The sequence below is a fragment of the Arvicanthis niloticus genome, chromosome X, assembly GCF_011762505.2.
Source record: "Arvicanthis niloticus isolate mArvNil1 chromosome X, mArvNil1.pat.X, whole genome shotgun sequence".
In the NCBI taxonomy this organism is placed as follows: domain Eukaryota; kingdom Metazoa; phylum Chordata; class Mammalia; order Rodentia; family Muridae; genus Arvicanthis; species Arvicanthis niloticus.
In genome coordinates this window covers 3,415,561-3,427,781 of record NC_047679.1, presented here as the reverse complement: position 1 = coordinate 3,427,781, position 12,221 = coordinate 3,415,561, and positions in this window count along the sequence as shown.

The window sequence follows — 12,221 nt, the reverse complement described above, 5'->3', positions numbered from 1 at the left end:
CCCATCAAAATTCCAAATCACTTCTTCATAGAGATAGAAAGAGGAATTTGCAAAGTCATTTGGAATAACAAAAAACCCAGGATAGCAAGTACTATTCTCAACAGTAAAAGAACTTCTGTGGGAATCACCATCCCTGACCTCAAACTGTATTGTAGAGAAATAGTGATTAAAAAAAAACAAAAAAAAAAAACAAAAACCTACATGGTATTGGTACAGAGACAGGCAGGAAGATCAATGGAATAGAATTGAAGATCCAGAAATTAACCCACACACCTATGATCACTTAATCTTTGACAAAGGAGCTAAAACCATCCAGTGGAAAAAGGACAGCATTTTCAGCAAATGGTCCTGGTTCAACTGGAGGTCAGCATGTAGAAAGATGCAAATTGATCTATTCTTATCTCCTTGTACAAAGCTCAAGACCAAGTGGATAATGGACCTTCACATAAAACCAGTTATACTGAAACTAATAAAGGAGTAGGTGGGGAAGACCCTCAAATACCTAGGCACGGGAGAAAAGTCCCTGAACAGAACACCAGTGACTTATGCTCTAACATCGAGAATTGACAAATGTGACCTCATAAAACTGCAAAGCTTCTGTAAGGCCAAGGACATTGTCAATAAGACAAAACAGCAACCAACAGATTGGGAAAAAAATCATTACCAATCCTACATCTGATAGAGAGCTAATATCCAATATATACAAAAAACTCAAGAAATTATACTCCAGACAGCCAAATAACCCTATTAAAAATGGGGTACAGAGGTAAAAAAAGAATTCTCAATGGAGGAAACTCGAATGGCTGAGAAGCATCTTAAGAAATGCTCAACATTCTTAGTCATCAGGGAAATGCAAATCAAAACAACCCTGAGATATCACCTCACACCAGTCAGAATGGCTAAGATCAAAACCTCAAGTGATGGTAAATGCTGGCGAGGATGTGAAGAAAGAGGAACACTCCTCCATTGTTGTTGGGATTGCAAGCTGGTACATCCACTCTGGAAATCAGTCTGGTGGTTCCTCAGAAAATTGGACATAGCATTACCTGAGTTCCCAGCTATACCACTCCTGGGCATATACCCAGAAGAGGCTCCAACATATAACAAGGACATATGCTCCACTATGTTCATAGCAGCCTTATTTATAATAGCCAGAAGCTGGAAAGAACCCAGATGTCCGTCAACAGAGGAATAGATACAAAAAATGTGGTACATTTACACAATGGAATATTATTCGGCTATTAAAAATAATGAATTTGAAAATTCTTAGATAAATGGATGGAACTAGAAAATATCATCCTGAGTGAGTTAACCCAATCACAAAAGAACACCCATGGTATTTACTCACTGATAAGCAGATATTAGCCCAAAAGCTTGGAAAAGCTAAGACTCAACTCACAGACCACATGAAGCTCATGAAGTAGGAAGACCAAGTGTGAATGCCTCGGTCCTACTTAGAAGGAGTAACAAAAATACTCAAGGGAGCAAATTTGGAGACTGAAGTAGGGGCCGTTTGGAGGGTTGCACAGGAAGTCCTTCCCAATCATCCTTGATACCAATTTGGCATTGACAGTTTTCACTTCATAGGTATTGTCTAGCTACACATTTAGTCTATACATGTTCATTAGCCATATAGCAAATAACCATGTCGATTAGTATGTTGTTGCCATTGCATTTGAAGTTGACATGTGCTTTCTTGGTGCTGGGGCCACAGATGTCAGGCCAAACATGATGATGTTCTGAGTATCTGTGCATATCCACCTAGCCCAGATTTTGGAAATAGCTTCACATAATTGTTCCCAAATTGCATGTTCTTAATCTAAACCTCCAGAATCTGGCCCTTGTTGCTGACAGGTTTGAATCTGGGCTGTAAAGAGCAGAAGGGACTGGGGTCCTGCTTACTTGGAGACCATTATCTTTTTCCTGATAATTGGGGAACTTTTGAGAAGCAAGGGTGAAATATATGGATAAAATGTATGTGCTTAGATTCCATTAAGGGTTAAGTCCACTTATCTCCAACTGGAACTGCTCCTTAAAGATGGTAGGCTTGACTGCAGTGAAGGAGGCCAACTTGCACAGCACCAGAGCAGCATGGTAGTCAAGGAGCTGGTGACATTCCAGGTTTGAAAGACTGTGGGTAAGAGGTTCTATAGCATAGATCTCAGTTGTCACCCTCAAATCTCCTGCAGGCAGCAGATACTTGGGTCTAATTCTTTAAAAACCTCTGGTCTGAAGACTTCAGTCTTTGGATTATTTCATCCAGCTACATTTAATGTTGTTACTGAAATTAATTAGATTTTCCTTCTGTTTGAATTTTATTCCCTATACTTGTCATTTTTGTTCCTGTCTTTTATTTTTTCCTTGCCTTCAATGAGTGTCTTCTACTGTTACATTTTAATTATGTGATAGTTTTCCATGATATAATTTTATTTTCTTAGTACTTGCTTTATGGTTTACCATTTATATTTTTATGACATTTTAAAGTTAAATTATCATTTACCACATTGCCGGAAGCATACACACCACATGAGTGTGGAGGTCAGAGGACAACTAGCTGGAATTGGTTCTCTCCTTCTATTATATGGGTTCTGGGGAATTGAACTCAGGTAGTCAGGTTTGACAGTAAGTACCTCTGCCTGGCGAGCTATCTCACAGGCCCACTTTACATTTTTGATAACATTTCATTTTTTCCTTACACTTTCATATATGCATATATACATTTTTATGACAATTTTCACCCTACCGTCTCACAGACTTCTTCCACTAGTGTCAACCTCATCTCCTCTGAGAAAGTCTCCCTTCCCAATGTCATGTTTTTTGTTTTGCTTTTGTTTTGTGACTTACTGAGTTTATCCAGGTTCACTTCCATGGGTTTACGTATGGAACTATCTACTACTCCATGGGTAATTTCCCAATGACTGGCTACACTGAAGACAATGACCCCCCTTCCCCTCCACTCCACACACACACACACACACACACACACACACACACACACACACACACAAACGTAGCCAACAACTGCCAGTAATTGTCCAAGGAGAGGCTGGGCTCCTTGAGCAACCCCTCCCATCCATGACTGACTAAATACTGACAAGTCCTGTCTTGTGCAAGTCTCCTGCAACTGTAGCTTCTGTAAGGTCCTAAGTGCCTCTGTCACATCCTGTACAGAAGCAGCATCTTACAGTTCTTGCATTTTTTCCTGCCCTCTCTTCCAGGATCTCTAATGAGTCTTGGAGAAGTGATATGGATACTCACTTTAGGGCGAATCACTTATTCTTTTATTATTATTATTAATTCCTCCATCAGTTTACATCTCAAATACTATCCCACTTCCCAGTTACCCCTCCACCAACCATGCATCCCATATCTGCCCTCCCACCTCCCCTTTGCCTGTATGAGGGTGCTCGCCCACCCATCCATCCATGCTCTCCTATCCCACCACTCCACCAACCCCCTATTCTGGGGCATCAAACTTCCCCAGGACTAAAGGCCTCCCCTCCCATTGCTGTCAGGCAAGGCCATCCTCTGCCACATATGTATCTGGAGCCATGGATCCCTCCAGGTACACTCCTTGGTTGGTAATCTAGATTCTAGGAGAACAGGGTGGTCAGACCAGCCTACGTTCTTCCAATGGGATTGCAATCACCCTCTGCTCCTCCAGTCCTTCTGCCAGCACCCACACTAGGTTCCCTGAGTTCAGTCTGATGGTTGGCTCCAAATATCTGCTTCTGTATTGGTCAGTTACTGGCTAGACCTCCCCAGGAACTGCTACATTTGGTTCCTGTCCATAAGTGCCATCAGCAACACAGTAAGTGCCACACATAAATGCCATAATTCCATAAGTGCCACAGCAACAGTGTTGGGTTTGGTGTCTGCAGACATGATGTATACCCAGGTGGGAATGTTCCCAATTGTTCCTTCCTTCAGTCTCTGTTTCATTTTTTGTCCTTGTTCTTCATTTGGACAGTGACATTTCTGGGTTAAAAAACTTTGAGATGAGTGAGTGGCCTGATTCCTTGACCAAGGGCCATGGCTATCTACTGGGAGTGGTCTCCACAGGTTCTATCTCCCCTGTCTCTGTGCATTACAGCAAAAGTCAATCCTATTGGGTTCTGGGAGCCTCACGTTTCTCTGGGGTCTTGGACCTTCCAGTGGCTATCCCCAATTCTTCATCCCCCTGCTACCTATTTTTATTTGATTTCTTGACCCTCTGTACCTCTCTCACATCTCCAGTTTGTGATACTGCTCTCCTTATTTCCTCATCCTCCTTTCTCCCTCCCTTGTCCCTATCCCCTTCCACTTCCGACAATCTTCCTGTTTTCCCCTCAATGCAAGAGTGAAGCATCCACCCTCTGGTCTTCCTTCCTTCTATGCTTCATATGGTCTGTAGGTGGTATCATAGACATTGTGAGCCTTTGGGATAGTATTCACTTATTAGTGAGTACATACAATGTGTGTTCTTTTGTGTCTGGGTTACCTCACTCAAGATGATATTTTCTAGTTCCATCCATTTGCATGTGAATTTCATTAAGTCATTGCTTTTAATTGCTGTGTAGTACTCCATTGTGTATATGTACCACATTTTCTGTATCCATTCTTTTGTTGAGGGACATCTGGGTCATTTGCAGCTTCTGGCTATTATAAATAAGGCTGCTATGAACATAGTGGAGCATGTGCCCTTGCTATGTGTTGGAGCAACTTCTGGGTATATGCCCAGGAGTGGTATAGGTGGGTCTTCAGGTAGAACTATTTCTAATTTTCTCAGAGTAAACTGCCAGACTGATTTACAATGTGGTTTTACTAGCTTGCAGTCACACCAGCAATGGAGGAATGTTCCTCTTTCTCCACATCCTCACCAACATCTGCTGTCACCTGAGTTTTTGATCTTAGCCATTCTGACTGGTGTGAGGTGGAATCTCAGGATTGTTTTGATTTGCATTTCCCTGATGACTAAGGATATTGAACATTTCTTTAACTGTTTCTCAGCCATTCATTTTTCTTGGTTGAGAATTCTCTATTTAGCTCTGTACTCCAATTTTTAACAGAGTTATTTGGTTCTCTGGAGGCTACCTTCTTGAGTACTTTGTATATTTTGGATATTAGCCCTCTATTGGATGTAGGGTTGATAAATAACTTTTCCAAATCTGTGGGTTGCTGTTTTGTCTTATTGATAGTGTCCCTTGCTTTACAGAAGCTTTTCGATTTTATGAGGTCTCATTTGCTAATTGTTGCTCTTAAAGCACAAGCTATTGGTGTTCTGCTCAGGAAGTTTTCTCCTATGCCCAAGTATTTGAGGCTCGTCCCCACTTTCTCTTCTATTAGATTCAGTGTATCTGGTTTTATGTGGAGGTCCTTGATGCACTTGAACTTGAGGTTTGTACAAGGAAATAAGAATTGATCGATTTGCATTCTTCTACATGTTTTTGACCTCCAGTTGAACCAACACCATTTGTTAAAAATGCTGTCTCTTTTCACTGGACGGGTTTAGCTTCTTTGTCAAAGATCAAGTGACCGTAGTTGTGTGGGTTCATTTCTGGGTCTTCACTTCTATTCCACTGATCTACTTGCTTGTCTCTGTACCAATACCATATAGTTTTTGTCACTATTGCTCTATAGTATAGCTTGAGGTCAAGGATGGTGATTTCCCCAGAAATTTTTTTATTGTTGAGAATAGTTTTTGCTATTCTAGTTTTTTTTTTTTTTTTGTTATTCTAAATGCATTTGAAAATTGCTCTTTCTAACTCTGCAAAGAATTGAGTTGGAATCTTGATGGGGATTGCATTGAATCTGTAGATTTGCTTTTGGCAAGATGGCCATTTTTACTATATCAGTCCTGCCAATCCATGAACATGGGAGATATTTCCATTTTCTGAGTTCTTCAATTTTAAAAAATTGAACTTGAGGTATTTGAAGTTCTTGTCATACAGATCTTTCACTTGCTTGGTTAGAGTACATCAAGATATTTTATATTATTTGTGACTATTGTGAAGGGTGTTTTTCCCCCCTAATTTCTTTCTTGTCCCTTTTATCCTTTGACTGTAGGAAGGCTACTCATCTGTTTGAGTTAATTTTATATTCAGCTACTTTGCTCAAGTTGTTTATCAGGTTTAGGAGCTGAGAGCGCTCTGGTAGAATTTTTGGGGTCATTTGTATATACTATCATGTCAACTACAAATAGTTATATTTTGACTTCCTCCCTTCAAATTTGTATCTCTTTGATCCATTTTTTTGTCTAAATGCTCCGGCTACAACAACTATGTTGAATAGATAGGGAGAGAAAGGGCAGCCTTGTATTGTCCCTGATTTTAATGTGATTGTGTTGAGTTTCTCCCCAATTAGTTTGATGTTGTCTTTTGGTTTGCTGTATATTTCTTTTATTATATTTAGTTATGCACCTTGAATTCCTGATGTCTCCAATATTTTTAACATGAATGGGTGTTGTATTTTGTCAAATACTTTCTCATCATCTAATGAGATGATCATGTGGTTTTGTTCTTTCAGTTTGTTTATATAGTGGATTACATTGATGAATTTCTATGTGTTGAACCATGCCTGCATCACTGGGATGAAGCCTACTTGACCATGATGGATGGTTGTTTTGATGTGTTCTAGCATTTGGTTTTCAAGAATTTTATTGAGTATTTTTGCATTCATATTCATAAGGGAAATTGTTCCAAAGTTATTTTTCTTTGGTTGCATCATTTGTGGTTAGGTATCAGTGTAACTGTGGCTTTATAGAAAGAATTGGGTAGTGTTTCTTCTCTTTCTGTTTTATGGAATAGTTTGAGGAGTATTGGTATTAGATCTTCTTAGAAGGTCTGATAGAATTCTGCACTAAAACCAACTGGCCCTGGTCCTTTTATGGTTGGGAGACTTTTAATGACTATTTCTATTTCCTTGGGCTTATAGGGCTGTTTAGGTGGTTTATCTGGTACTGATTTCACTTTGATACCTGGTATTTGTCTAGAATATCATCCATTCCATCCAGGTTTTCCAGTTTTGTTGAGTATAGATTTTTGTTGTAGGATCTTATTTTTTTAATTTCCTAGATTTCTGTTGTTATGTCTCCATTTTCATTCCTGATTTTGTTAGTTTGGATACTGTGTCTGTGCCCTCTGGTTAGTCTGTCTAAGGGTTTATCTATGTTGTTAATTTTCTCAAAGAACCAGCTTCCAGTTTTGTTGATTCTTTGTATACTAGCGCAATTATCCTTTACTTTATGGCTAATATCCACTTATAAGTAAATACTTTGGCCATATGGCTCTGGCTTTAGATTCAAGAACAGAAGAGACTACTGGGACAATTGGTATTGGTTAGCTTGAGCTAAGAAATTAATGATGAGTAAGAAACCAACATTGCTGAGGTTAAATATTCTGAGAAGTAGTTTCTGAGAGCACAAAGAAACTGTGTCCCAGAGATAGCCAAGGTTGTACATTGTGCTGTGGCTGTAATTGGTAGTATGTAAAAATCATCCAGGTAGTACTAGTTTAGAAGGTATGAAATGGTCATGGAATGCAGCTGAGGCTTGATACTGTGAGCTATCAGGAAAGTCGATTAGTGAATGTGCAGCCTCTGGTGCAGTTGATGGCCCAGGACTGAAGGGATCATGCAAAGAAGTTTAGGCTTGGCACAATAAATGGAGCCTACGAGAGGCTGTTGGTGAAGCCTAGTTGCATTGGAAGACCACAGTATATTGGAGATGCTATCACTATGGGATGACTACCATGAATAGCAGCAGCAGTGGAATGGAGTCAACCAGAATGCTATAGAGAACAGAGTTGGTGAAGTGACTGAAGTCCTTTGGAGGGGCCTAGAAGATCATGTGTAGATGCCAGGCATTGGAACAAAAAGCTCTAAAGTTGAAGTTTCTTTGGAGACCCCAAGATATTAGAGATGTCAGAGCCATAGGATACCTGCCAAAGAAAGCTGCTAACAGGGAATGGAACCAGTTGAAAAGAATGACATTTGTTGTTGCTGAATGCCAGGTCTGCCAACAGCAGTCAACAAGGATGAAAGGAGTGGGAGAACTGAAGAACACTTTGACATCAGACATAAAGATGTGGAGTTTACAGTTTGCCCAGCTAGCTTTCTGTCTTGCTTTGGTCCAGTATTTCTTCACCATGATATTTAAGGTATATATTCTGCAGGATGTTGGAGGTATACAATCTGTTTTTTGATTTTGATTTCTTAAGGGATTTGGGTTAAGAGATTGTATGAATCTCAGAAGAGACCTTGAACTTTGGACTTTTAACATTGTTGAGCTATTATAGACTATGGGACATTTGAAGTTGGATTAAATGTATTTTGCATTATGCTATGTTTAAGTATGGCTCCCACACACTCAAGTATTTGAACAGTCATATGGGGGCCAAGGAGTGGGATTCAGTGGTTTGAATATGCGTGGCCCAGGTAGTAGCACTATTAGGAAGGTATGGCTTTATTGGGATAGGTGTGCTATTGTTGAAAGAAGTGTGTCACTGTGGTGGGCTTTCAGAGAGCCTTACCCTAGATGCCTGGAAGTCAGTCTTCTAGCAGCCTTGAGATCACGATGTAGAGCTCTCAGCTCCTCCCATGACATGTCTGCGTAGATGCTGCCATGCTCTTAGTTTGATGATAATGGAAACCCTAATGAAGACAAGGGGTTGTAGGTCTATTTAAATTGCTTATCTACTCTTAATTAACTTCGGTAAGTGGTAACAATTGAGAAAATTATACACTTCATTTCTATTTGTCTAACATGGTGGAGTAAAGATTTTAAAAGTATGTCCTTATGATTCTCTCTCTTTTCTTTATATCTGTTGTAATATCCTTTTTTCTTTGTTTATAATAATATAATAATAATAATAATAATAATAATAATAATATATGAATATTTTATTTATTTGCATTTCAAATATTATCCCATTTCCTGGTTTCTCCTCCAGAGAACCCCTATTCCATTCCCCCTCTCCCTGCTTCTATGAGGGTAATTCTCCCCCCAGAGCCACTCCCATCTCCCCAAAGAGGAGTGTTTCAGTGTATCTGGTTTTCTGTGGAGGTCCTTGATGCACTTGGACTTGAGCTTTGTACAAGGAGATAAAAATGGATCAATTTGCATTTTTCTACATGCTGACCTCCAGTTGAACCAGCACCATTTGTTGAAAATGCTGTCCTTTTTCCACTGGATGGTTTTAGCTCCTTTGTCAAAAATTAAATGATCATAGGTGTGTGGGTTCATTTCTGGATCTTCAATTCTATTCCACAAATCTTCCTGCCTGTCTCTGTACCAATAACATGGAGTGTTTATTTGTTTGTTTGTTTGTTTTTTTATCATTATTGCTGTGTAGTAGAGCTTTAGGTCAGGGATGGTGATTCCCCCAGAAGTTCTTTTATTGTTGAGAATAGTCTTCGCTGTCCTGGTATAATTGTTGTTCCAAATGACTTTGCAAATTCCTCTTTCTATCTCTATGAAGAACTGAGTCAGAATTTTGATGGGGACTGCATTGAATCTATAGATTGCTTTTGGCAAGGTGGCCATTTTTACTATATTAATACTGCCAATCCATAAGCATGGGAGACCTTTCCATCTTCTGAGATCTTCAATTTCTTTCTTCAGAGACTAGAAGTTCTTGTTATACATACATAACTACTTGCTTGGTTAGAGTCCCACTAAGATATTTTATATTGTGACTATTGTAAAGGGTGTCGTTTCTCTAATTTATTTCTCAGCCTGTTTATCCTTCAAGTAGAGAAAGGCTACTGATTTGTTGGAATTAATTTTATATCCAGCCACTTTGCTGAAGTTGTTTATCAGGTTTAGGAGTTCTCTGGTGGAAGTTTTAGGGTCACTTAAGTATACTATCGTATCATCTGCAAATGGTGATATTTTGATTTCTTCCTTTGCAATTTGCATCCCTTTGACCTCCTTTTGTTGTTTATTTGCTCTGGCTAGGACTTAAAGTACTATATTGAATAGGAAGGGAGAGCTGGGCAGTGGAGGTACACACCTTTAATCCCAGCACTTGGGAGGCAGATGCAGGAGGATTTCTGAGTTCCAGGCCAGTCTGGTCTACAGAGTGAGTTCCAGGACAACCAGGTCTACACAGAGAAACCCTGTCTTGAAAAACAAAACAAAACAACAGAACAAAACAAACAAAAAAAACCCAAAAAACAAACCAACAAACAAAACAATAGGAAGGGAGAGAGAGGGCAGTCTTGTCTAGTCCCTGATTTTAATGTGACTGCTTTGAGTTTTTCTCCATTTAGTTTGATATTGACTACTGGTTTGTTCTGTATTGCTTTTGTTTTCTTTTTTTTTTTTTTTTTTTTGTGTTTGGAGACAGGGTTTCTCTGTGTAGCTCTGGCTGTCCTGGAACTCACTCTGTAGACCAGGCTAGGCTAGCCTCCAACTCAGAAATCTGCCTGCCTGCCTCTGCCTCCCAAGTGCTGAGATTAAAGGTGTGCGCTACCACCCAGCTTTTTTTTTTTTTTTTTTTTTTTTTTTTTTTTTTTTTATATTTAGGTATAAGCCTTGAATTCCTGATCTTTCCAAGACTTTTACCATGAAGGGGTGTTGAATTTTGTAAAATGCTTTCCCAGCATCTAATGAGATGACCATGTGGTTTTATTTTCTTTGAGTTTGTTTATATAGTGGATTACATTGATGAATTTCTATATATTGAACCATCCCTGCATCCCTGGAATGAAACCTAATTGATCATGATGGATGATCATTTTGATGTGTTCTTGGATTCAGTTTGTGAGAATTTTATTCAGTATTTTTGCATCAGTATTCATAAGAGACATTGGTTTGAATTTCTCTTTGTTGAGTCTTTGTGTGGTTTAGGTATAATTATAATTGTGGCTTCATAGATGTTCTTGCCCTTGCCTCTTGCCAGCTGGTTATCTCTGGTATTAGTTGATCTTCTTCTCTCTGAGTGGAGCCTGTCCCTACTGTGAACCTTTGTGCCTGTGATCTTAAGTGTGTACACACTCCTGGGAGACAAGTTCTCTCTGGGTAGCATTTAGGTGTGGAGTTCTGTGTTACAGGGTTTACTCCAGGGCACTGATGGAGACTAGAATGATCCTGTCACAGGCTACTCATGGATCCTGTGATCTCTTGATGAGTCCGTCCCTCTTTGGCCAGTTATTGAAGCAAAAGTGTTGGTCTCACCTGTGGACCTAGCAGTGACAGCACTCCTGGGAGACCAGCTCTCTCAGGGTAGGATTTGATTATGAAGAGTTGTGGTACACGTTAACTCCACGGCTCAGATGGAGACTTGAAGCCCTTTTTTTCTTTTAAATTTTGTTGAATTTAATATTCTCTTTCCTTATAGTTAGTTTGGATATGGGTTTGTCTCTCTGGTAGATTTTTTTTTCAAAGAACCAACTCTGTTTCATTGATACTTTGTATTGTTCTCTTTGTTTCTTATTTATAGATTTCAGACTTTACTTTGATCATTTCTTGCTATCTACTCATCTTGTGTTAACTTGTTTCTCCAGGTATACTATTTATTTGCTAGTATGACATCTCTCCATTTTTAAAAATATAGGCCTGTAGTGTTAAGAACTTTCCTCTTAGCACTGCTTTCATTCTGTCCCATATATGTGGGTATGTTGTGTATTAATTTTATTGAATTCTACAAAGGTTTTAATTTCTTATTTCTGTCTTGACCCATGTGGTGGTTTGAATATGCTTGGCTCATAGAAAGTTGCCCTATTAGGAGGTATGGCTTTATTGGTGGAGGTGAACCTTGTTAGAGGAAGTATGTCCCTATGGAGGCAGGGCCTTCAGATTTCATATGTATGTTCAAGTCTAGCCAGTGTGACACTGTCCCCTTCTATTCTTGACTATAAAACCAGAGCCACATGTCCAGAGCCTGCAAGTTCTGCTGCTTGCTGGGGCTGGAACATTGGCCCTTGTTCTAGAGATCTACATATGTGTGTCTCCTGAGTGTCAGGATTACTGGGACCCAGTGCCATTCGGGAGGGGTTTCACATCCTCCCTATCAAGAGGACCACTGTTTCCTCCCCGGCACCCATATAGGAATCTCCCAGGTGTCCCTGAGAATTCCTGTCCTTTTGGGGTATCTCACAGGGCTGCAGCCTGTGATTTCCCTAGCACATCTGCCAATCACTGCATTGGTATCCTCCCGAGACAGAAATAGCTGCAAACAGCTGTAAAGAACCAAAAGTACTTTCACAAAACCCGATTACTGAGACAGTACAGACAAGAGAAT